We start from the raw sequence: 26,395 nt of genomic DNA, 5'->3' as shown, positions 1-26,395 counted from the left end.
TAATATTATTAATGATAATGAGAGAGAGGTTTTATGGTTAGGATAGAAAGTTGAATATATAACAATAAAATAAAAAAGTATATGACAAATGAAAACTAACTTTATAAAAGTCTTGTCTTAAATTCTTTCACACAAATAAAATATTTTATAAGTAAATTTAAAATTTTCCTCAATTTTTTAACAACACATTTTTCAAAAAATTACTGTTCAAAATATTATTTTTCTCAAATAATAATTGTCGAACAGTGGCTAAATGTCCATGCAAGGCACATAAATGATATCTAAGTAAAAGAGTAAATTATTTTAAAATATTTTCTTATTTAAAACAAAATGATGATTATTCAAATTAAATGATAATTTCACTCTTTCATTAGACATCATGTGCATGTCACATGGTCATATAATAAATACATAAACATTTTTTTTCACATAAGATACCACTGGCACAATTTTAAAAGAATGGAGACATGACCATTCTACATTTGAAAAGTTGAAAACCTTATAGGATTTACCCTTTTATTTAATGTGAGAAAAGTAAGGGAAGGGAACAAGAAATTGCTTGGAGTCTTACCGAAGCAATTTTTCCACATTGAATTAAAAGAAGAAGAAGAAAATGACTTTTATAGTGGGAAAATCACGTGAAAGATCAAGCAATGACCTATTAAAGTTATGGTAAACATTTGGGTCAAAGTCAATGGTTCAATAAGTTTCAACACTTTCAAGTACTGTGGGACAGCGTAAACTCCGAAATAAAATCCATACGTTGACTTAAGCAAGTCAAGAATGAAATAATTAATTAAATTTTACTATAGATAATATTATGAAAGAGAAATACCAAACAAGATTAAGCCCCTGTCTGAGCTATTTTTCTCAAAACTCATTTTCAATTGTATATTCTCTCATAGAATAATTTACACGTAAATCAAAAAAAAATTTCTTATTTTTTAACCGTCCAAACTACAAAAATCACTATTACAAAACTAATTTTCCTCAACACATGGATCTCAATATGGTCTAAGAGCGTGTTTAATAAAGTTTGAATTTTAATTTTTCCTGATCGTTCGTATTTTTATTCACAATTATCGTAGAACCCACTACTTACAAACACTACAAAATACTGCTTTGTTTGGCTAAACTTTAAGTGGGTTATAATGAAATGAAATTAAAAAGTAGGTAAAAATGGTGAGTAGTTAAAAAAAGATGATTGCCCTGCTTATACTCTTTAAAAATCTTTCCCCAAACATGCTTTAAAATATTTATAAGACTTTCTAGCCAATCCAGCATATTTAAGCGAATACTAGATTTAACAAAGCAAATAAACGAGCAGAGTTCATTAAAATCTGAAATACAAGACTGTTTCACGAGAGAATTTCTCACGAAAAGAGTAAATCCATGGCTATCCCTTCAAAGCTTTGCTATTACACCAGATGGCAAAGGCCTTTCTTTCACGTCATTCTCCTTGGCATCCGTCTCACATGCGTTAGGCGGGACGTCCACTGCCGGTGAGCAGTTGAAGAATCCATGTGGCTGAATGCACCCACAACCATCAATACTAATATGATAAGGAATGGTGAAAAGGAAAAATAGAAGAAGAAGACAATTATTTAGACTTGGACTTCAATTTATTTCAGCCTCATCAACAGATTCAAAATAGAAAAATAAAAAAGGTTCATAATGGGACATTACCACTCATATAACTCACCTGAAGCATAAAACCAATAAGCTCGACTGGCATAACCGGCCAGTCTTCCAACCGAGGAACATGTGCGATACCGAAAACATACCTGCATTTAACACAATCAATGGATTTCAAACATTTCGACCATATGCTGCTGCCATTGAGATAAAGTCATCGTGTTGTCTCAAAGAGAGACTATTTTTTGTATTTAGATTCTATTATTAGAAGAAACCATTACATAATTCAGAAAGTCGATGAAACTAACCACAGAACAATATCAGCTTCTTCCAGAGACCGATTTTGCTTCACTTAAGAAGTCAGTCCCTCTCCAACGCGAGGATTCTGATTAGGAAACTCTCCTCCAGGAAAGTCCTCCCCCCTCGTATACTGAGTAACCCACAGATTATGGTTCAAAAAAGCAGCTCTTCTCATGAATTTGGCCTCTGGACCAGCCAGAGGGAGACAGTTAGACCCCGGTACTAGTCTACAGCCTGTCAGCTGCCTGTTCCTATTTACAGTTCGTGTTTCAAATCTGCAATATGGAATATTACAAGGGAATTCGTTGTCGAGATGATTGGCTTATAATTCAAAATTTGAGAGGGCAGTGGAATATTAAGTAAATCTTTCTGAATAAAACATGGGTACAATGCAGTAACTGAGTTGTTACTTGTTAGTAACATAGAGCCCAAAAGTCAATCTTGTTATATCAGCTATGCATAATACACGGTGGTACTTCACTGCATTTTATGAGAAGCCGAAGATAAAAAAGGAGAAAATATTCATTCATATTGAATTCATTCTAAACAAAAGGCAAATACAAGTAAGCAATTACTTAATAGACATGCAATCAGGTCACAATGCTTACAATCCAATGGCGAGCCAAGAAAGGATCACAATCTCGCATGGCTTCTAATTCACTTCTGAGCAAAGTTTCCTCAGCATAAAATGCATTGTTGTGAACATTATCCTTTCCCGGTTCTTCAACTTTGACATTCACTTCAACAACCTGAAGATAATGGAAAGAATAAAATAAATGGATAAAATAAATAATATAATCATGGCAGGGTTGCATCTCAATCTAAATTACTTATCATGGAGCAGTCAAAGAAGGTCGTAAGCAGAATTTTGAATGCAAAATAGGCTAGTGTCAAGTTCAAGTGAATTAACACCAAAGCGATGAGAAAACTGCCATTAGTTAATATGACTTAGTGCAACTGGAAATTAATGAGACAAGGTTACTGACTCAAGACCACATACCTGATTGTGTGCTTCTCCGGGCTTGCGGTCAACTGCCATATACATACGAGCAACAAAGAAGTGTCGATGAACTGGGGCATATAGTCCTGGGGCAATCATTGTGCCATATTTTCGAGATACTTCTTGTTGCAGTGCTCCTCAACTGAGAATTCCGGTAAGTTTAACATCTGCTTCAATTTTCCCATCCTGCATCCATTGATATGAAAGATCATCTCAAGTTGCAGAATTATAGAATGGTAGTTCATTTGCTGTTACCTTACAAAAAATAAAAATTAAAATTGTGTTCTGTTTAGAAATGCACCAAGTCCTACCTCCAATGATATTGATAGGGACCTGAACTGGGGAATTAAATTGTTCAAATAGGAAAAGAAAAGAATCGGAAATTAAACTGTGATTTCACTAAGTTGAATATAGAGAAAAAAAAGACACAGGATATCCCAAAGCATTCGAGAGGCACTGGACTCTCCCAACAGACCCTTGATACTTCCATGAAGAAAATGACTACCCCGCCCCCCCCCTCCCCACATTTATTGACAGTTCCTAACAGACTCCCTACCCCTTCCCGAACAAACTACTAACAGAATAAAAAAATGAATATATACTTTCTGTTACTTAGCTGAATTGGCTCCTTAGCTGACTTGGCTTATTCCTTCGTGCATACGTGAAAATCACCGGGAGCCTATCAGATATCTTGTGCAATACATGACTACCTTAGATATGAAGCTAGAAATATATTGTTTTCAATAGAAGTACTAGTAATAAGGTAATTAATAGATATGTTTACAGGGATTTACTTCTTGAAGTTACTTAAATGATTAATGTGATACATGATACGAGAACAGAGAAGATTCTGTAAAAGACATTCTAAAATCATTTCTATAATTTTGTATTTGACAAAGAAACAATAGTTACTCAATCCATAGAAACTTTTATTTTTGCATCAACTCTAGCAACCTACACCTCCAATCCCAAAAAATGAAAATTACAAGAAAAAAGAGAACACAGAGAGAGCGGAGAGATATCAGATAAGTGAACAAGGATGTTTAAGAATTCTTTTTTCCAATTTTGTTCTCTATTCAGCAAGAATAAGTAAAAGTTTAGGTCAAATGTGAACAAGTAGGTTAGATCCAAACACTTGAACAGCATATAAACTTAAAACTGACTTTTTTTCTCTATCTTCAGTCAAATGCATTCTTCTTGCCTGATAGAAGTGCCAGTAAAATCCATATTCATAATTAGCAACAGTGCAAATAAAGGAAACAGTAAGCCTTCTTGATCTACGAACTTATGTCAATCCAGTTCTCTAATCTTGATGCTTCCAGAGGATTCCATGATCTTCTTCATGCAAACATACACAGTTTTTGGTAGTTTCAACCCCTCCAGTAAAATTTGTAAAATGAGCATCAAAGTACTTTATATATCCCAAACAATCACATCCCTGAAATGTTAACTTGCGTTAGACAAAGATTCCAAATTGACAGATTAATATGCACAATATTTAAACTTAAAAGACTGAACACCATTATGAAAGACAACAGACCTTCTTAAGAGAGTGAGCATTCTTCCCAAGGCCATCTTCCCCAGCATCAAATGCATTCTTCCTATGATGTGGATCATTGGGATCCCCATAGGGAACAACCATCTCCACAAAACTCAACCTATGAGCTATAGGTCTCTGACCTCGACTACCATCAACATAGGCAACTGAGTGGATAACCAAATCCTCTCTTGGAGTGAAACCAACCCTAAAATTCCACTGCCAACCAACAATTCAATATTTACATTCTCAAACCACGAAATAATAGAGCAAATATAAAATGAGAAAAAATGACCTTCTGCCACTCTACATAATGTCCATTAACTCAAAAGCTGGGACCCTCTGGTTGAATGATTTGCAGGGGTTTCACGTCACTTCTATCAACTCCTCCTCTTGTTTCACCAGGAGTGTAATTCCTCAATGGATCAGCTGGAGGTAAGGGGACAAGTCTACGATCATCAAACTCAATCACTACCATATTTTTCATATCCACAAGTACATGAATTCCTTCAACTGGTCGTGCATAGCCATTTTCCAAAGGACAGTCACTCTCAGTTCTGCAAAATATAAGTGGTTTTGCAAGTCGGCGACTAGGAGCATCAGCCTCACGGTGATAACCGACACACCTGTACAGCAGGTTATTTAATCCAAGTGTGAGAGTTACAAAACCGATATTTTTAGTAGGGCAAGTCCAACAAACATTTTATGTGCTCTCAACTGACCAAGGATCAACCATGACTAGATCCATATCATCAATGCCCCTCTTCTTCATTACCTCTATAAATGGTGGGTAATCTCTGACAACAGCTTCACATTCAGCATACTCCACAGCATCCTACACCAGGGGAAAAGGAAAAGAAAGTTAAGAACATAATAGCGTATTGCATCACAAAACACATAAAAAAAAATAATAATAATAAATAAATAAATAATAAAAAGGGAAAGAAAGAAAGAAAGAAAGAAAAAAACAGATACGTAATCAAAAAATTATCCAACTATACGGGTACGAATTCACATCTCTGTCCATGCCTAAAGTTAAGTAAAAACTTTCCATATCAACCAATGAACAAAAGAAAAAACCTAATGAACCTCGATGTCAAATTACTAGAGTTCCTTTAGGTTTCCTTCTGTGAGTGTGTGCAAGTATAAATGATAAAAAAAAATTCCATAGCAGTTGAACTGTTGATCGCAAAGACGAGACAATTATAAAAAACAAGTTCTTTAATCATATCTAAGTGATTGATTTGACTGGGTGGACAAGTACCATTACTTAAATAAGAATATAGGATATTATTTTAGATTTAGCAAACATGTGACGTCTTACAATCTTGGCAAGGGCGGGATAAGCTAGCTCTAATTATCTGAATGTCTACTGATACAATTTGCTGCACCTTACTGGTAATGCAGGTTTTATTGCTAAATTTGTTCGTATTGTGTATACATATATGTAATGACACAGATTTCAAAAAATATATATATTTAATGGCTCAATATCCCAACAGTCCAAAACTAGAAAAAAAATATCGCTTGGCACAAGTCACTAACTTATTCATATACTCCCTTCTTCACATAATGGGTGTTACTATTTAAACCTTTTCAATCCCAATTGAGTAAGAAAATCCCTCATCAATTAAGAGACCATGACCACATTCAAACAATAGCAATTTCGAATTATCTTCTTTCCCACTCTACTCTTCCATTGATTCACAGGGCACTGATGACAACCTCCCTTGATCATTCCCAATTCAAAGTAACTATTGCCCATGAAGAACATACCCTTATGTGCCGATGTAGATTATGTGGATGGATACACCGAATGGTAACTATTAAAATTCATTGAATGAAAAACATTGAATTATAAACTCCATGAAAGGAGAACAAATACACTCCATGAAGGAGGACAAACAACCCCATAAAGGAAGAAATGAAAACACTCCATAAGGAGGAGAAACTCCATAGAAGGAGAAAGTGAAACCTCTATAGGAGGGATTGGAATTCCACATTCCAATCAGTTACAATACACATACGGTGCTTTATTCATAGAGAAAAATGTAGACTAATTAACTAACTAATTATCTAATAAAACTAAACAACTAAACATGTTGGAAGAATATTCTAATACTAACTAAACAACTAAATGAAATATTCTGGATCTGCTGAGCTGGAAGCTATTAGTAGACTAATATTGGAGGAAACTGGTTACACACGTGAAAGACTTGAAGGCTGGAATTTGCTGGTCTTTGTGCACGTGTATTCCAACACACCCCACTCAAGATGGACTTGGAGATCAACAATAGCCCATCTTGACGATTAAGGAATTTTGGCTCTGCTTCACCTGGAGATGATGCCTCCAGTTCTCAAATTCTACATGAAAATGAATCATTTAACATCGACTATCTATCTTTGAGTATTCCTTCTGACCAGTTGAGAATGATTAAGAACATTAACACACTAATTGCTGATTTGGCGTTGGAGAAAGATTAGACGACACAAGCTAATTTTCTGAACCAGAATTGTTAATATGTTGAAATGACCACTGTGAAACCATCGTTGCTAACTCTTCCTTACCAGCCATATGCCACCATGGTTCAACATTCTCAAATCCAATCCAATGTGAATCCAAATCAAGCTGGAAGGAATATTCTAACACTCCTTTATCACTAGCAACATAAGCAAGTAGATCCAGAAACAATGTTAAAGTCAGAGATCACTTCTTCACAAATGCAAACAAGGTCAAAGATCAGTGTAGTTCTCTGTGGTATAATTCTTTGTTGGCATACACGTGCACAAAGACCAGCAAATTTCAGCCTTCAAGTCCTTCACGTGTGCAACCAGTTTCCTCCCAAATTAGTCTTCCAATAGCTTCCAACTCAGCAGATCCAGAATATTCCATTTAGTTGTTTAGTTAGTATTAGAATATTCTTCCAGCATGTTTAGTTGTTGCTTTATTTATAGAGAAAAATGTAGACTAATTAACTAACTAATTATCTAATAAAACTAAACAACTAAACATGCTAGAAGGAATATTCTAACACTCCTTTATCACCAGCAACATAAGCAGGTAGATCCAGAGACAATGCTAAAGTCAGAGATCATTTCTTCACAAATGTTATCTGCAGAAGAGTTGTTGGACATTTTTCAAACACCTTGTGTGCACACCGTTTGGATCTTCCAACAGCTTCCAACTCAGCAGATCCATAACATTCTATTTAATTGTTTAGTTAGTATTATAATATTCTTCGAGCATGTTTAATTGTTTAGTTTTATTAGATAATTAGTCTACATTTTTCTCTATAAATAAAGCACCGTATGTGCATTGTAACTGATTGGAATGTGGAATTCCAATCCCTCCTATGGAGGTTTCACTTTCTCCTTCTATGGAGTTTCTCCTCCTTATGGAGTGTTTTCATTTCCTCCTTTATGGAGTTGTTCGTCCTCTTTCATGGAGTGTATTTGTTCTCCTTTCATGGAGTTTATAATTCAATATTTTTCATTCAATGAATATTAGAGGTAAGAGAAAAATCTAGAAAAATGACATTTCTTATTAACGTGCTCAAAAGTGAACTGTACAACCATATTAAATAGAAAAAAGAAAAGGCGGGAAAATTAGTTACAATGACAGCTGGCCAACTAACACTAAACGAATAACAATATTTTAGCGCCAAAATAATCCCATTGATACTGATACTCCCCCTCAAGATGGACTGTGTAAATTAATGACAGCCATCTTGGATAGTAAAGGGAACAACGTAGCAACTGGTAATGGTTTTGTGAAAATGTCAGCAAGTTGATGAGTTGTGCGAACCGACAGCAGCTTGATGATCCCTTCATTGATTCTATCTCTTACAAAATGGCAATCTATCTCTATATGCTTGGTCCTTTCATGGAAAATGGGATTGGTGACAATGTGCGCGGCAGCTTGATTGTCACAAAAGATCAATGCTGGAGCCTTAGACGTTATGTGGAAATTAAGAAGTAGTAGTTGTATCCATACAAGCTCAAAGCCCGGTATTCAGCTTCAGTTGAAGACCGTGAACTGTGCTCTGCTTTTTGGCCTTCCAAGATACCATAGACTCCCCAAGACATACACAAAATCCAGTAATAGACTTTCTGGAATCTAAGCATGATCCCTAATTTGCATTAGCAAAGGCACGCAACTGTAGGGATGATTCAACAGAAAATAAGAGGCCCTGACTTGGAGTAGCTTTGACATATTGAAGTAGATGATGAACAACTGTTAAATGAGGTTTTCACGGTTGAGATACAAATTGGCTGAGTTTATGGACCACAAACATAATATCTGGCCTTGAAATTGTTAGGTAGAGTGATCGCCTAATGAGTCTCCTGTACATGGAACTATCTTCTAGTAGTTCCCCCTCAAAGGAGTTCAAACGAACTTTGGGATCCATAGGCAAACCAGCAGGCTTGCAAGCCAGAAATCCTGTATCTTCAAGCAATTGAAGAGCATAATGTCTTTGAGACAAAACAATGCCTCGCTGTGATCTAGCAATTTCCAAATCGAGAAAATATTTAAGCTTTCCAAGATCTTTAAGCTTAAGTTGACTGTGGAGAAATGATTTTAATGAATCAAGAATCGGAACCAGTGATAACTATGTCATCAACATACACTAGTAAAGCAACAAAATTACTTCCAGACCCCTTCGTGAATAATGAGTAATCAGATTTTGACTGATGAAATCCATGCAATAATAAAGCATGAGAGAATTTTGAGAACCATTGGCGTGAGACCCGCTTTAAGCCATATATGGATTTATGCAACTTATAAACCAGACGCTCCCCCTGCTTCCCAGCTGGAATGGGCGGAGTATAACCCAATGGTAAGTCTATGTAAATGTCTTCAAAGAGATCTCCATGGAGGAAAGCATTATTGACGTCCAATTGGATGATATGCCATTGATTAATAGTTGCTATGGCCAAAAGAAGCTTCACTGTCACCAATTTTGCAACGGGAGAGAAGGTTTCTATGAAGTCTAATCCTTCTTGCTGGGTGTACCCTTTAGCTACCAAGCGTGCTTTGTATTGCTCAACACTTCCATCAGATTTATACTTTATTTTGTACACCCATTTGCAGCCTATAGCATGCTTTCCTTTCAGCAGGCTGGTAACAGACCAAGTTTTATTTAAATCCATTGCAGCCAACTCATTATCTATAGCCTCCTTCCAATGATTGTGTTTCACAGCTTGATGATAAAATTGGGGCTCGAAATTTGAGGATATATTGAATAGAAGAGTGTTATGAGAGGGGGATATTTTGTTATATGCAAGATAATCCTTTAAAGGATAAGAAGAGGATGAGTTATGACTCAGGGCAGGAGACGTAGGTGTAAGAGTACAATGAAAATCTTGTAAATATGAGGGGTGTTTGCTGGTTCTAAGTGACCTCCTGAGAGGTGGATTGGGGGTGATAGATTGGATGGCAACTTGGTCTGAGTTCTGAAAGAAACCAGGAACAGGAGCATTAGCCAAATCAGGAGTAGGTATATCAGATGCGGGTTTAGGCAGAACAAGAGTTGGAAAATTGTCAATTATGTCTTGATTATGTGGGATGGAATGAAAAGGAAAGATGTCCTTATGGAAAGTTACATCTCTGGAGATGAAAATATTTTTGGAAACAATATCATATAACTTGTACCCTTTGATACCAGGATGGTAGCCAAGAAACACACAAGCCTTTGCTCGAGGTTGGAACTTTAGGCAATGAGAGGTAAGGGTTGAAGCAAAACACAGACAACCAAAGATCTTAAGAAAATGATAATCTACTGGGTTATTGTAGAGCAAAGTAAATGGTATCTGATTATGCAAGATTGGTGATGCAGTTCACTATATTATAAGTAGAATTACAGATAGATTCTCGAACATTACAATCCTTCAATGTACCAAGTGCTGTGTTAATGATATAAAGACAATCAACTCTCTTACCCCTCCCAATCATCTTCAAGATGTGTAAGTCCTGGATATCACAGTAGTCAGTGAAAAATCTGATGCTTACAGAAGAATTTCTGGTCAAAGCACTAATGGATAAGAGATTAAACTTGAACTCTGGTACAAATAGCACGTCTTCAAGTATTAAGTCATCTGTGAGTTTAACTCTTCCAGCAAAATGTACAGAAATTCTGGTATGATTAGAAAGTGTAATATAGGCATTATGCACTTTCCACAAAGTCTGAAAACATGAATGTCTTAAACAAACATGACTAGTTGTTCCCGAATCCAACACCCAAAGTTTAGGAGAACTCAACATCGAATTAAGAGAGATTGATAGGCATGTAACAGACACATGGCCTGACTTAGTTCCTTCATCTTCTATCTTAGTAGCTGTGAGATGTGTGCTAAGCATACTCATTAAATACTGGTACTGCTGATTCAATGTTTGCACAAAATCTCCAACATTGCCTTGGGTTTGATCTGGAATAGAACCAGAAATTTGATTAGCAACAGCATTATTTTGATGAGAACTATAACCTGTTTGATTGCTTGAACTAGGTCCAGAATGAGAGTTCAAATTAATTTTCTGCTTTGTTTTGTATCCCGACAAATATTCATGGAATTTATAACATTTATCAATAGCATGTCCTCCATAGCCACAATATGTACAGATTGGTTTGTCCTTTTTCTGATTCTTACTATGGGATTGTCCCATATTTGTTTTCTTTGCATCATTTCTGGCATAAAATGCCAATGAATCGATTGCTCCAGAATTCATGTTAACGGATCTTTGATGATCTTCTTAAGAAATGAGTGAGAAAACTTTATTTATTGGTGGAATTGGATCCATAAGTAACAGTTGTCCTCTCACTTGAGCATAAGAATCATTCACTCCCATTAGAAAAGTGATAAACCCCAAATACGGTTTACATATTCTAGAAGACTCAAGGGGGGAGGTGGACAGTAGAAACAGAATTCTGTTAGGCAGCAAATGGCAAAGGGTGAAGTAGTTAGGAGTGGGCTATAAATAAGAACGTAAGGAAGCATAATAGGCAGGCAATTACTGAGTGAGAAAAGGAGTCCCATAATCATTTTTCATATCTGTAATTTTTGTTCTTTTCAGTTCAATCAATCATCTATTTCAAGTTTAGTTTCGTTTTCCATTTAGAGTCTTATCAAATTGGTATTAGAGCACGTTCGTTCCTATGGCTCAAAAAAAAACTGAGGGTAGGATTGATTCAATGGAGAAGGAGGTGGAGGATATCAAAACGGAATTGCAACGCCTACTGGGGTTAGAAAAATCAGTGGAACAGTTTACCCAGCACATGACCAAAATGATGTTAGCAGTAGAGGAGACTAGGAAGTCAGTGGCGGTCCTCTCTATCTCAAAGGGGGCACTAAACAGTAACAATGAGAGAGGTGGTATCATCACGGAAGGACCAATCCCAATCCATGACCATCAAAGAACGGAGAACACCCAACACACGTTGAGCAAGGAAAAATGGCCGGAAGGACTAGGAGAGGCCAGCGTGGGGAGAGTAACCATGTTACACGACCTGAATGAAGAAGGAGGTAATTGGCGGCAGGTGAGGAAATTGGAGATGCCCATTTTCAGTGGAGATAACCCAGACGGGTGGCTTTTCCGAGCGGAAAGATATTTTGAGGTAAATGAATTAACGGAGAAGGAGAAGATGAGGGTGATAGGGGTTAGTCTGGATGGAGATGCGTTGTTGTGGCTGAGGTGGGCCGAAACGAGGGAACCATTTCGGAGTTGGCAGCAATTTCGACAGCAACTCCTACTGCGCTTTCGGCCGACACAAGAAAGTAGCCTGTGCGAAAAAATTTTGGCCATCAACCAAGGAGGAACGGTGGCAGATTACCGGCGAGAGTTCGAATTGTTAGCTGCTCCTCTGGCTGGAATACCGGATGAAGTAATGGAGAGTACATTCTTAAATGGACTCAAACCGGATATCAAAGCAGAGGTTAGATTATTGGGTCCAAAGGGGTTGGGCCAAATCATGGAGACAGCCCAAAAGGTGGAAGACAGGAATGCTATTCTCCACAGGTTTAAAGAAACAACAGCCCGGAGGGGTTTTAAAACTCATTCCAACCTAGCTAAACTGGAGACCTTCCCGACCAAGACTATCACAGTAGCTGAGAAAGGATCGATCCAGCGAAGAGAAGGTCCGATCAAGAGGATGTCCGACGCGGAGTGAAAATTGAGAAGAGATAAAGGCTTGTGCTTCTGCTTCTGCTTCTGCTATGAAGAACGATACACGGTGGGCCACCAATGTAAGAACAAAGAATTGCGGGTATTACTGGTCCAGGAAGGCGATGGGGTCGGGCGGAGGAAATTCCACTGGAAATGGGTGAGAAAATCGAATTATCCCTTAACTCAGAGGTTAGGCTGACTACTCCCAGAACCATAAAGCCCAAGGGGACAGTTAGGCCCACTGACGTGGTTGTGCTCATCGACTATGGGGCAACCCACAATTTTATCTCGTAGGAGGTGGTACGGAGGTTAAGTTTGCCGACTACGGCTACAAACCACTACGGGGTCATCATGGGGATATGGGAATCGGTTACTGGACGGGGAATTTGCAAGGGAATAGTGTTGAAATTGCAAGGGCTAACCATTGTGGAAGATTTCTTGCCCTTAGAGTTAGGCAGCACCGACGCAGTATTGGGAATGCAGTGGCTTGGGAGTTTGGGTTTCATGGAGGTGAATTGGAAATTGCTAACCATGAAGTTTCGGATGGGGGAAACTTGGATGACACTGAGAGGAGACCAAGGATTGAATAAATCTGCCGTGTCCCTGAGAGCAATGGTAAAGGCCCTATTGAACGAGGGTTAAGGACTGTGGGTAGAAATGGAGCAACCTGCAGAATGTGGAGCTTTAATGGGCAAAGAGGAAGAAATACCTGAAGGGGTGTTCAAATTAATACGACTACATAAGCAGGTGTTCACAGAAACAAGAAGGCTACCTCCTGCCCGGGGCTTGGACCATGCTATTACTTTGAAGGCTGGGACCGATCCAATCAGTGTAAGGCCTTTCAGACACCCACACTTCCAGAAGAACGAGATCGAGAGGTTGGTCAAGGAGATGCTGGCTGCAAGGATAATTCAACCTAGCATCAGCCCATTTTCAAGCCCTGTGTTACTAGTAAAAAAGAAAGACGGTAGCTGGCGTTTTTGTGTGGACTACCGGGCTCTGAACAAAGCAACAATACCGGATAGGTTTCCCATTCCAGTGATCGATGAGTTACTAGACGAGCTTCATGGGGCAACGGTATTCTCAAAATTGGACCTAAAGTCTGGGTTTCATCATATCGGAGTAAGGAAAGAGGATGTGCCAAAAACTACATTCAGGACCCACGAAGGTCATTACGAGTTCTTAGTAATGCCGTTCGGCCTTACTAATGCCCCCGGCAACTTTTCAATCATTGATGAATCAGGTATTCCGAAATTTCTTAAGGAAGTTTGTACTTGTGTTTTTTGACGACATTTTGGTGTACAGTAAAGACCTACCGGCACATGAACGACACCTGGACCTTGTCTTCTCAACCTTGGGAAAAAACAAACTATATGCCAATGAAAGGAAATGCCTCTTTGCCCAACAACAAATAGAGTATCTGGGGCACCTTGTTTCAGCAGAAGGTGTGAAAGCCGACCCAGACAAAATTGCAGAAATGAGTAATTGGCCTGTTCCTCGTAATCTCCGGGAATTACGAGGTTTTTTAGGATTGACTGGCTACTATAGGAGGTTTGTGGCAGGATATGGAACCATTGCACGACCCCTCACTGATCAGTTGAAGAAGGACGCCTTTGGGTGGAATAATGAGGCAGAGGCAGCTTTCCTGAATCTAAAAAGGGCCATGACTACAGTCCCAGTCTTAGCCCTTCCGGATTTCTCACAGCCGTTCGTTATTGAGACCGATGCTTCGGGGTATGGACTGGGGGTGGTTCTTATGCAGAATCGACGACCCATTGCATTTTTTAGCCAGGTTCTATCCAGTCGATCCCAACAGAAATCCATTTACGAGAAGGAATTAATGGCAATTGTACTGTCTATACAGAAGTGGAGGCACTATGTTCTGGGAAGGAAATTTATCGTCCGCACTAATCAACGTAGCCTCAAATATCTCCTTGAGCAAAGGACAGTACCTGGGGAGTTCTAATGCTGGATAACCAAGCTGATGGGATATGAATTCGAAATTCAATATCGCCCTAGGATTGAGAACACGGCAGCAGATGCATTGTCCCGAATTTCCGGCACAGTTGAGTTAAAAGCTCTCACCTTTCCACAAACATTGGATGTACAGATGATTGAGGCGCACGTCGAAGGTGACCCACTGTTGTCTAAAATTAAGAAAGAGCTGCAGGACAACCCGGAAGCACACCCCCGGTATTCTGTTGAACAAGGAAAATTGTTGTATAAAGGGAGATTGGTACTTCCCCACACATCACCATTAATTCCTAAGATACTACTGGAGTTCCACAATAGTGCTGTAGGGGGACACTCAGGATTCTTAAGGACTTACAAGAGGCTGACTAGCGATCTATATTGGACAGGGATGGGGAAGGATGTCCGGAAGTTTGTGGAAGAATGCCCTGTGTGCTAGCAAAATAAGACTAGGGCGCTCTCTCCAGCCGGGCTCTTGCAGCCTCTTCCCATCCCCAATCTGATATGGGAGGATATTTCCATGGACTTTGTGGAGGGACTTCCTAAGTCAAATGGGTTTAACTCCATCCTGGTGATTGTTGACCGCTTAAGTAAATATGCGCACTTCTTACCACTGAGACATCCATTCACAACATTTAGTGTTGCAGCAGTTTTCGTCAAGGAGGTAGTGCGACTCCATGGAATTCCCTGCTCTATCCTATCTGATCGGGACAAAATATTCTTATGTCAATTTTGGACGGAACTATTCAAACTGCAGGGGACTTACCTCAGGCGAAGTACGACTTACCACCCCCAAACCAACGAGCAAACCGAAGTGGTGAATAGATGCGTGGAGGCCTATCTGAGATGTTTCTCATATGATAAGCCCAAAACCTGGTCCACTTGGCTACCTTGGGCGGAATATTGGTATAATACCACTTTCCACGCATCCACCAACACTACCCCGTTCAAGGCGGTCTATGGGAGAGAACCACCACCGTTGATCCGCTATGGCAGCAGGAAGACAACAGTGGATTCTGTGGAGCAGCAACTAAGGGACCGGGACAGCATGCTAGACGAACTTAAAGCACATCTCCCAAAAGCTCAGAACAAAATGAAAACAAAGGCTGACAAACATCGAAGGGACTTACATTTTGAAGTAGGGGATTTGGTGTATGTTAAGCTACGACCGTACCGCCTCCGTTCATTGGCGAGAAAGCAGAACGAAAAGCTGGGGCCTAAGTACTTTGGACCGTTTGAGATTATAAAGCGAGTGGGGCCGGTCGCCTATCATTTACAACTACCCCCTGCTGCAACCATACATCCTGTCTTCCTTATATCTCAGCTGAAGAAAGCACTGGGGTCAAACGAAGTAAGTTAACTACTTCCTCCTCACCTAACCGAGCACCTGGAGTGGATGGTTGAACCTAAACAAGTCGTGGGGGTTAGGAGTTCAACAGCAGGGCAGGGTCTAAGCAAGGAAGTACTTATACAATGGAAAGATTTGCCTCCATCAGAAGCTACCTGGGAGTCAGCAGAAATAATACGCCAACAATTTCTTAACTTCCACCTTGAGGACAAGGTGTCTTTGGACCCTGGGGTATTAATAAACCCCAAATACGGTTTACATATTCTAGAAGACTCAAGGGGGGAGGTGGGCAGTAGAAATAGAATTCTGTTAGGCAGCAAATGGCAAAGGGTGAAGTAGTTAGGAGTGGGCTATAAATAAGAACGTAAGGAAGCATAATAGGCAGGCAATTACTGAGTGAGAAAAGGAGTCCCGTAATCATTTTTCATATCTGTAATTTTTGTTCTTTTCAGTTCAATCAATCATCTATTTCAAGTTCAGTTTCGTTTTCCATTTAGAGTCTTATCAAAAAGACATGACATACTCCTTATGATAATGCTCAGCCAGCTTCTTGTTGCCTCCCCAAGTACACTTTCCACAGGAACACGATGGCCTATAATTGCTCAACTCCTCCCAAATAGTTTTCAGTTTAGTGAAATAGGCACCAACAGATAGTTGCCCTTGACTGTGATTCATCATATCACGCCTTAGTTGGAAGATTCTAGGACCATTCCTCTGTTGAAATCTCTCCTTAAGATCCATCCAAATCTCATGAGTCGATTCCAAGTATATTATACTAGCTGAAATCTCCTTTGATACAGAGTTAAGGATCCAAGAAATAACAATATTGTTGTTACGGATCCAGAAATTGAGAAGATCGGGTTATCTTCAGGTTGAGTGATTGAACCATCAATAAACCCCAATTTATTCTTCACAGATAACGCTATAGTCATGGCACAGTTCCATGAGGCATAATTTTCACCTATTAGCTGCTACGAAACAAGAACAAGACCAGGGCTATCCGAATGATGAAGATAGTACGGGCTGGAAATATCATAAATGGCGGAATGACTCACTGATGAAGATGAACTCTGATCTGATTGATTCAGATTTGAATTGTCTGCCATGGCTAAACAAATGAAAGCTGGAGTTAATTGCGAAGCAGAAGAGGATTCAACTCTGATACCATATTAGAGGTAAGGGAAGAAACTGGAAAAATGATATTTCTTATTAACGTGCTCGAAAGTGAACTGTACAATCATATTAAAAATAGAAAAGAAAAGAAAAGGCGGGAAAATTAGTTATAATGACAGTTGGCCAACTAACACTAAACAAACAACAATATTTTAGCGCCAAAATAATCCCATTGATTCTGATAATTTCTTGTCTTCTGTGGTATAATTTCTTCATTTTTTTTTGGCATAATTCTGGAAATTGTCATTCCTGTACGTGTTCACTTTCAATCATCAGAAAATAAGTTCAGGCTGCTTTGATGACTAGAATTTTCATCTCTCTGTGGTTCTCTCTCTTTTGAAATTGATAATAGAAATTCAGCTTTGAGATTCAGTCCCCTGGATTTCGATTCAATTCGAAAAGGTTTTCTTAAAGACCTTGAAGAACAGTGATTTGCTCGAACAAGTGCGTTCGGTGCTGGAGGTTGGGACTGGTAATGATTTGGTTAGAGAATGTGTAGCTCAGGATGCTGATTTGTTTGGAAGTATTGCCGCAAAAATTATTGGTGCAGGTGATATCTTCTATTGAAATGCTTTCTCTTTGATTCACATGAACGGGAGTTTTTAGTGCTGTGGAAGATCCAAATGGTGTGCACACAAGGTGTTTGAAAAATGTCCAACAACTCTTCTATAGATAACATTTGTGAAGAAGTGATCTCTGACTTTAACATTGTCTTTGGATCTACTTGCTTATGTTGCTGGTGATAAAGGAGTGTTAGAATATTCCTTTCAGCTTGATTTGGATTCACATTGGATTGGATTTGAGAATGTTGAACCATGGTGGCATATGGCTGGTAAGGAAGAGTTAGCAGCGATGGTTTCACAGTGGTCATTCCAACATATTAACAATTTTGATGTTCAGAAAATTGGCTTGTGTCATTTGATCTTTCTCCAACGCTAAATCAGTAATTAGTATGTTAATGTTCTTAATCATTCTCAACTGGTCAGAAGGAATACTGAAAGATAGATAGTCGATGTTAAATGATCCATTTTTATGTAGAAATTGAGAACTGGAGGCATCATCTCCAAGTGAAGCAGAGCCAAAATTCCTTAATCTTCAAGATGGACTATTGTTGAGTGGGGTGTGTTGGAATACACGTGCACAAAGACCAGCAAACTCCAACCTCTAAGTCTTTCACGTGTCCAACCAGTTTCCTCCCAAATAAGTCTTCCAACAGCTTTCATTACCAAGCCTGTATGGTAGCTTGTTCAATCGGGCTGCTTATTTCGGGATATGCACCGGTTGATGTGGAGTTCCATCATACCAACGACAATCTCTTTCTTATGCTAGCGATTGTGGCAGTGTTTACTACCAGTTGCTGGTTCTATTCAGTTACAAATTAGTTGACACTTAGCCTCTCAATGCCAATGCAACTCAGAGATTGAAACCAACCTACATTTATTCCTAGGCAATTATATATCCGATCATGTAAGGCGTCACTTTGCTAACATATTTCAAATCACTTTAGTCTGTTGAGTGAGTGTCATTGTTTCCCGAGATGGAGATCTCAAGCCAGCTTGTCTAATGTAGTCATATTCTCATTATCATTGCTCTATTGATCTTTTGATTTATTTAGATGCGACGAATGATGGGAAGCATAGGAATATTGCTATGGAGTATAGACGTATCGTTTGGAGGGTTTACCACACTATCTTAGAGATGGTAAAAAAACTTGTTCAACCTAATACTCGCCCCACCTGCCTAATCGAGTAAACAAGGCGGGGGCTGCTGTCCGAAGTGGCTATGAGATGGGTATGGAAAACATGGTTCCTGCCACTACCCATCCCGTTTGAAGTTAATTTCAAATTTAGCCCCCGTTTGGCCCCGATTAAATTAACTATCAATTTTCTCTCTCCTATTTTCAATCACAAAATTTTCCATAAAATAATATTTCACGTAAACTGAAAACTTTTTCTTCTTTTTCAACCACTCGTTTTTTTTAAAAAAAAAATACTATTCCACCAATTTTAATTTGGAAAAATGGGGGCCAAACGGTGGCTTAAGTTTTTTATCAAACAAAAAAAGAAAAAGACTTGTCATCATTTTTAAAGGGAATATGAGTTGTTCTTAAAAAATTAAAAAAATAATGATAATATTCACTAACTAAAGATATAAAATAAATAAAATTGAAAAATAAACCGGGCGATAAACGTGAGTAGAGGACCCACCCTGCCCCTATCTCGACCTATCCCACTTTAATTAGGTACGAAGACGAGGTAAGGTAACAAAAATACCTGACGAGACGGGAATGGGATAAGGTAAAATATCCCATACCCATGTCGTTGCCATCCCTACACTCTCTTCAGTCCATACAAGTCGTTTATTTCAATTTATCTATGGACGAAGGGATCTAGACATCGAGCCAGTGTTTGGTATTTGCTGACTCCTCCTCCATCATTTTCTATCTTGATTTGTTGGTGCACTCTTTCGATGGGTCTCACAAGATCAACACTAATGGTTATGCCAAGAATGGATTTTCCAGCGATGGGGTATTATTTGAGACTAGGTTGGATAGTGCTAGACGATGCATCCCAACTTTCTTATCTTCTCATGGTGATTACCTATTCTTCAAGGCTAAGCTATGGGCTATTTTGGATGGATTCTTCTGGTTCAAGGACTTGGACTATCAGACTTGTGGATAGAGATATATTCCTCTTTAGCTATACATTGCATCATTAGCGGGGGTGGGCCATGGTCTATCCAGAGCAATCTCAGATACAGCAAACATCACTTCTCACTTGATCGAGAAAAGATTTTCCACATATATAGTGAAGGGAAATATGGGCTAGGACCAGCATCGCTACCAAGAGTATGGTCCCCTTCATCTTCCTCAACGACTAAGCTCCTTAGTGTAGTGTAGATCAATATGGAACCCCTAGTGTTAAAGGTCTTTAGTCTACTTTTGCAACTTTATCTTTGTATGAGGAGGTACTACCTTGTGTACTATTTTCTTTACATTTGTTACTTGTTGGAAGTTAGATTTATGCACCTTCCTTATATTCTTGGGAGTTCTATAAATGTTATGGTAGGAGCACCCAAACTTTCATTATCCTTCTTTGGTGAAGCCTACAAAAGCACTGATGCTATGATCGTGATTTGCAAAAATAAACATAAAAGGCAAAAAAATAAAAAATAAATAAAGATGATTTTAATCTCATGGATCAACTATTGTGATGAGCCTGAAATACCAAATATAAACAAGTGCAAAATACAAACTGGTTTTTAAGGGCGCATGTTCACCCCCAAAAATAGCTATTTTCTTCAAGGCTAAGCTATGGGCTATTTTGGATGGATTCTTCTGGTTCAAGGACTTGGACTATCAGACTTGTGGATAGAGATATATTCCTCTTTAGCTATACATTGCATCATTAGCGGGGGTGGGCCATGGTCTATCCAGAGCAATCTCAGATACAGCAAACATCACTTCTCACTTGATCGAGAAAAGATTTTCCACATATATAGTGAAGGGAAATATGGGCTAGGACCAGCATCGCTACCAAGAGTATGGTCCCCTTCATCTTCCTCAACGACTAAGCTCCTTAGTGTAGTGTAGATCAATATGGAACCCCTAGTGTTAAAGGTCTTTAGTCTACTTTTGCAACTTTATCTTTGTATGAGGAGGTACTACCTTGTGTACTATTTTCTTTACATTTGTTACTTGTTGGAAGTTAGATTTATGCACCTTCCTTATATTCTTGGGAGTTCTATAAATGTTATGGTAGGAGCACCCAAACTTTCATTATCCTTCTTTGGTGAAGCCTACAAAAGCACTGATGCTATGATCGTGATTTGCAAAAATAAACATAAAAGGCAAAAAAATAAAAAATAAATAAAGATGATTTTAATCTCATGGATCAACTATTGTGATGAGCCTGAAATACCAAATATAAACAAGTGCAAAATACAAACTGGTTTTTAAGGGCGCATGTTCACCCCCAAAAATAGCTATTATTTAACAAGATGCACAGCACCTACATAATTGAAATGCAAATATAATATTAAAATGATCTAAGAGAGCATTAACTCTTTGTAAGCAATGCACAAGAAAAAAAACATATATTTATCGTATATTTTAGTTCTCTAGGATGCAAATTAACATCATTTATAAACGTTAAGAGTATGAATTCCAAACTAATGAGGTGCTCAAGGAACAGAAATATCAATGTGATATAAGAGTATATACCATAGGAGGCTGAACATCCAGAACAACTGTGGATGAGATGACTTTTCCCCTGTGATGTCCTCCTCGAGTTGTTGCATGTACTTCAGTTAGTTCAACAATCCATATGCTTGTCTCATTTGATTTTTTATTGTAGACAACCAGTCTGGCCCGCCTTGGAGGAAGCTTAGTAGGAATTGCCAGTCCTCCTTTGGTTCTAGGCAACAAAGATGGTTGAAAAGGAGGAAAGGAATAAGCATCTGCCAGTGCAACCACATGTTTTTCTGGTTCCAATAGAACCACTTCGATAAAACGCATGCCATTTCTCATGATGAGGACATCTATGTTGGACTTTTATTTGGGCTTATATTATGTTTTGTGTATTGGTCCAGGCCTTTTTATTTTCTTTGGGCTTGTATAGTGTTTTGGGCCAGCCCAAGCCCAATCTTTTGTTTGTATATTATATTGAGGCATGCAGCCTTTGTTTGTATATTTATTGAGGCATGCAGGCTGTTGCATGTAGATTTGATGGCTGAATGAATGAATTGAGTGTTGCAGGTTTCTTCCCCTTTTCCACCGCCCCTTCCCTTCTCTTCTCTTCTCTTCTCTTCTCTTCTCTTCTCTTCTTCCTCTAGCTTTTATGTATGGTGCTTCTTTATGTATTCTGCTTCTTCTGCTGGTTTCATCAACTTTCACAGGTTTTAAAATTCTCAACCTATGCTACATCATCTCACCTAAAAATGAGAGAAAATGTTCAGTAATTGAGGCAAAACACAGCAATTGTATGATCACTCAATAAATATCTCAACAGATGCCTCATCCTGAGATGGAAAACTGAAGAGTGAACCTCAGGGGAGGCACCAGCTGCCCTGACAGTTGCCACAGCCACAGATATTTCAGCTGCAGATAAAGGATCCAAAGGATGTACTGTTTGAGCCCTAGGTATGACCTGGATCCCTGAACAATCAAGGCATTAACTAACCGACTGCAAATTTGGCTTAGAGGATGACTTAACCAATATTCAGAATTTCCCGATCTAATGTTCAGTCCAAAGACAAGCACAAAGAAAAAGTGTCATGCTTCAAGTACGTAAATATCCAAGCTTTTCCACAGACGCAAACATTTAAAATAATGCTATTGTATAGAGTGGGTGCAAATGGAATGTGGCATGCACATGTTATGCGCAAACTACAAATGCTCTCACACTCGTATTTGCAAATTATACCATTCCAGAATGATATACTAAAACGAATCCATCACCAGGTTCCCAACAGAAACATCCCCATCCTATTAGCTAACAAATTCTTCATGGTACAACATTTCAATGTGTTTTCAGTAGTTAAAAAGTTAGTTAACTGTTATGATACCACTGCATCCACACAACAAAGCCAATTATAGTGTATAAATCCTAAAAGATTGTAATCTATTTTCTGTACCATATTTAGAACTTTACCATCGCTCGTAGATTGTAATTAGGATAATTGTTCTCTCCTAATTTATGAGATTCATTTCCTTTCTCCCTCACCCCGATTGTATGATAAATTGAGCTGTACTCTGGTTATGTAATGATCAAGAAATACAGAAATCATCTTTCTGCTTTCATATAGAATCTAACTGTGCCTTCCATGTATTTAACAATGTAAACAGAAACAAGAAGATTTCAAGCACCACCACCCCTCCCCAAACAAAAAGCAAAAGGAAAAAAGAACTAACCAAAGCTCAAGATATATTATCAAAATTCATATAAGTAAATTATATTAGATTTACTATTAAGCATAAAATTCATTGCTTCATGTAATCTCGAAAGGTAAACACTAGTTGGATGGTAATCCAACTGATAAGAGGACAAATCTTTTGAAACACTTTATTTCCAAACAAGCATTTCAAGAATGGTATAGTATCCACAACATAAATGTATATATTTTCTTATTCAATTATCAAAACTTTTTTAAGCAGAAGAGTAAACAATTGTCTATAGTCTGATGGAGTTGAAGCATTAAAATAACTAACCAATATCATACTTCAGAGTGGACTTCAAGCACTGCCAACTATTACTCGAAGCATTATTAGACAGCTGACGAACTCCGATTTCAATCAACCAATCATATGTAACACTCACTGTTCCCACATTTTTTTTTATCATTACTTATATTCACATTCTAAGGATAAGAACTCTCAATATCCCAGTATTTTCTTTTAAATAATGTCAACTTTCTTGTCCTTTCGTCTTTTTTCTCCTGAATTTGACATAATGTGTAAAGGGCAGGCAATTTACGCATATTCTGGGGACAGAAATTGACAGACCGACTAGCTAATAAATAATAAATTATCTATTTAATACATTTCACTTCTATTCAAAGACACGTGCTATAAAATTTAATAATTCATCAGCAAACACAGGAACAAGATAAAAATAAAACGTTCATGAATAATATGAGACATATAGAAGATGAGAGACAGAGAGAAGAAGCATTTGAACTGGACCATCATCAACATATCAAGAATTCAAGATGTAAGATCAAATGAACGGCTCATGCATACACATATATTGTGTGCGGACGCACACACAAACCACCTTCATATATGAAAAGTAAAATAAATATTTAACGCAACAAAAAATGAAAGAATATACAAATTTATTCATACAAAACATAGTTTTATACCTGTATTCAAACAATGGTGATAACGAGAAAGTGATACCTTTAAAGGTGGCGTTAGATGAAAGCTCGGGCCGGATCGCAGACTTCATAGCAGCAGCTTTCTTGTCCTGTGGATCTTCGGCAGTTGTAGACGGAACACTCCAATCAACGGCAGAAGCAGAAGCCGCCTCACGGCGAACATCTGCGGCCATGGCAGCCGCCGATTTTCCACCATCGGCAGTACAACAAACACTAACAGGCGTCGCCTTTTTCGCAGTTGTGGCCATTATAACTGATTCGCAAGCTCGCCGAATCCACCGCAATACGAATCGCAATCTACTGACATGCAGCAAGTAGTGGACTCTTCACACTACCACAGCCGCCGCCGCAACTACCAAAACCACCGCAACAACCTATATATAAAGATTCACGTATATATACAGAAAATTTAACCCACTATAAAATTATTCCGAACTTGAAACTGAAATCTAGGGCTTTCCTTTGATCAACAATGCGCCTGTATCTATATGCATCTGTGATTCGTAAATGCGTAGAGAGAGAGAGAGAGAGAAATTAGATAGAGGGGGTATATTAGTAATGAAAATGCTACATGTGTCACCGGATGTCCGGATCACAACCACACACGAGTGAAAAGCCCACGAATGAAAAGGAAAAGTCTAAATGTACATAATTATTACAAATAATATTGTCGATAATGTGATATGATAATTATTCGATTGTTGATGTGAAAATATGAGATTTGAATTAAATGTTAGATCTAGTGCTACGTGTAATTATGGACATCATTATGTAGACAATTATATACATGTAGCACTTCCCTAAAAAAATCATAGATCTACGAGGACTTTGTCAATCGGAATTGTCTAACTCATTTGTACAATTAGAAAAATCCTATGAGTGATAGGGAGACACACGTGATAGCGTTAAAGAGCTCAACTCTACTCATGAGCAATTTAGAATAGTCTCGAGATGAGTTATGATTCAAATCGGACTTCCTTTTTCTTTAGTTGAGTGGAGCACGATTCATTCTTTTGACTTATTTTAGCCCCTGTTTGTCATTCATTATTTGAAAATTTTAAAAATTTTCAATAGTATTTTTTGGAGAATGTGATATGTGATTAAAAAATAAGAGTAATTCTACTCAAACAGGGGCCTAGCCCCTGTCACAATAGCGCCCCCAAAAATAAAGAAATTTTATTGATTTATGTGTAAAAAAAATTTTATCATGTGAATGTGTGGTGAAAAATGGTACTGTAACATATAATTTAAAATTTTAAAGGGTGACAGTTGAGAAACATCGCTTTATTAATTTCGTTGAAAAATGAGTTAAATCTTGAACACGTGGATGGATCAACCTGACACGTAAGGCCCACTACTCAAGTAGCCGAATCAAGCATTATTTGTGGACACGAGCCGATCTCATATGTCTAAGCTCAATTGTATTCATTGGCATTAAACAAATGAGCTGGATATGAACTCATGGGTGGTTTGACTCGATTCGACGCATGAGACCATGAATCCAAGAGTCAACTCTAGTCTTGTTTGTGGACATGAGGTAAGGCCATGTCTCTAAGGTCAGTTCGGCTCATTGCACCCCTAATTAGGGCTCACAAAGTACCTATGACAATCTCCCATCCTAGATTCGATTTGGATTCGCCCCAGATTTTATATTTTATTTTTTTAATATGCATTTTATTTAAAATTTAAAGACTATTTTAAATGATAAAAATAGTGATATTTTAGTCCTTGTCTTTCTAATTGAGAAAGGTTGTCTCAATTTCACTCCCTATTCATTAGTTGGTGACCACCACATGTAGTAATACATAGGATCACTGCGTGTCATAGCAGTGAAGATGGAGTTGTGTGCCGATTGTCGCTACTTGAAGCAGCGGCACATCGGTGATGTCGACGCAGGCATCGTGTGCAATGGTGATAACACTATGCGAAGCAAATCTATGAGATCTGTGCAAATCGTTAATGGCCGTCACGTTGAAAATGGCAGTTTGTTGATGAGACCATGGTGTTTTGCAGGGCGGACCCAGACCGTTCGAAGTGTGGGGTCAAAAAAAATTTTTTTCGAACAACATATTATGAACAAAAAAGAAAAATCGGTTGTTTGTTGTTTATGTTTGATATTTGTACTTTAGGAAGAAATCGGTGGATTATATGATATATTTATGGACTAAATAATGGATATGGACCATGTAATATGAATATAGATTTAGGATTTGGACTTTTTGGGGCAAAAAATTAAGTTTTCAACAAAAATAAAAAAATCCAGAAAACTGTGGGGTCATTTGACCCCACATGACCCCATGTGGGTCCGCCCCTGGTGTTTTGCATATGGCTTCTGTGTGGTTTGTTGAGACCTTGATAGCTTCTTGATGACAAGTCCTATGTATGATGTTGGTTGAA

The 26,395-nt window shown here is 38.2% G+C and overlaps 1 pseudogene; it reads right to left on the bottom strand.

The window, feature by feature from the left end:
• Nucleotides 1–1,227: 1,227 nt before the first annotated feature.
• On the bottom strand, nt 1,228–24,565 carry LOC111407639 (annotated as a pseudogene).
• Nucleotides 24,566–26,395: the final 1,830 nt, after the last annotated feature.

Source organism: Olea europaea, chromosome 13 (assembly GCF_002742605.1).
Source record: "Olea europaea var. sylvestris chromosome 13, O_europaea_v1, whole genome shotgun sequence".
Lineage (NCBI taxonomy): Eukaryota > Viridiplantae > Streptophyta > Magnoliopsida > Lamiales > Oleaceae > Olea > Olea europaea.
This window is presented reverse-complemented; position numbering and strand designations above follow the sequence as displayed.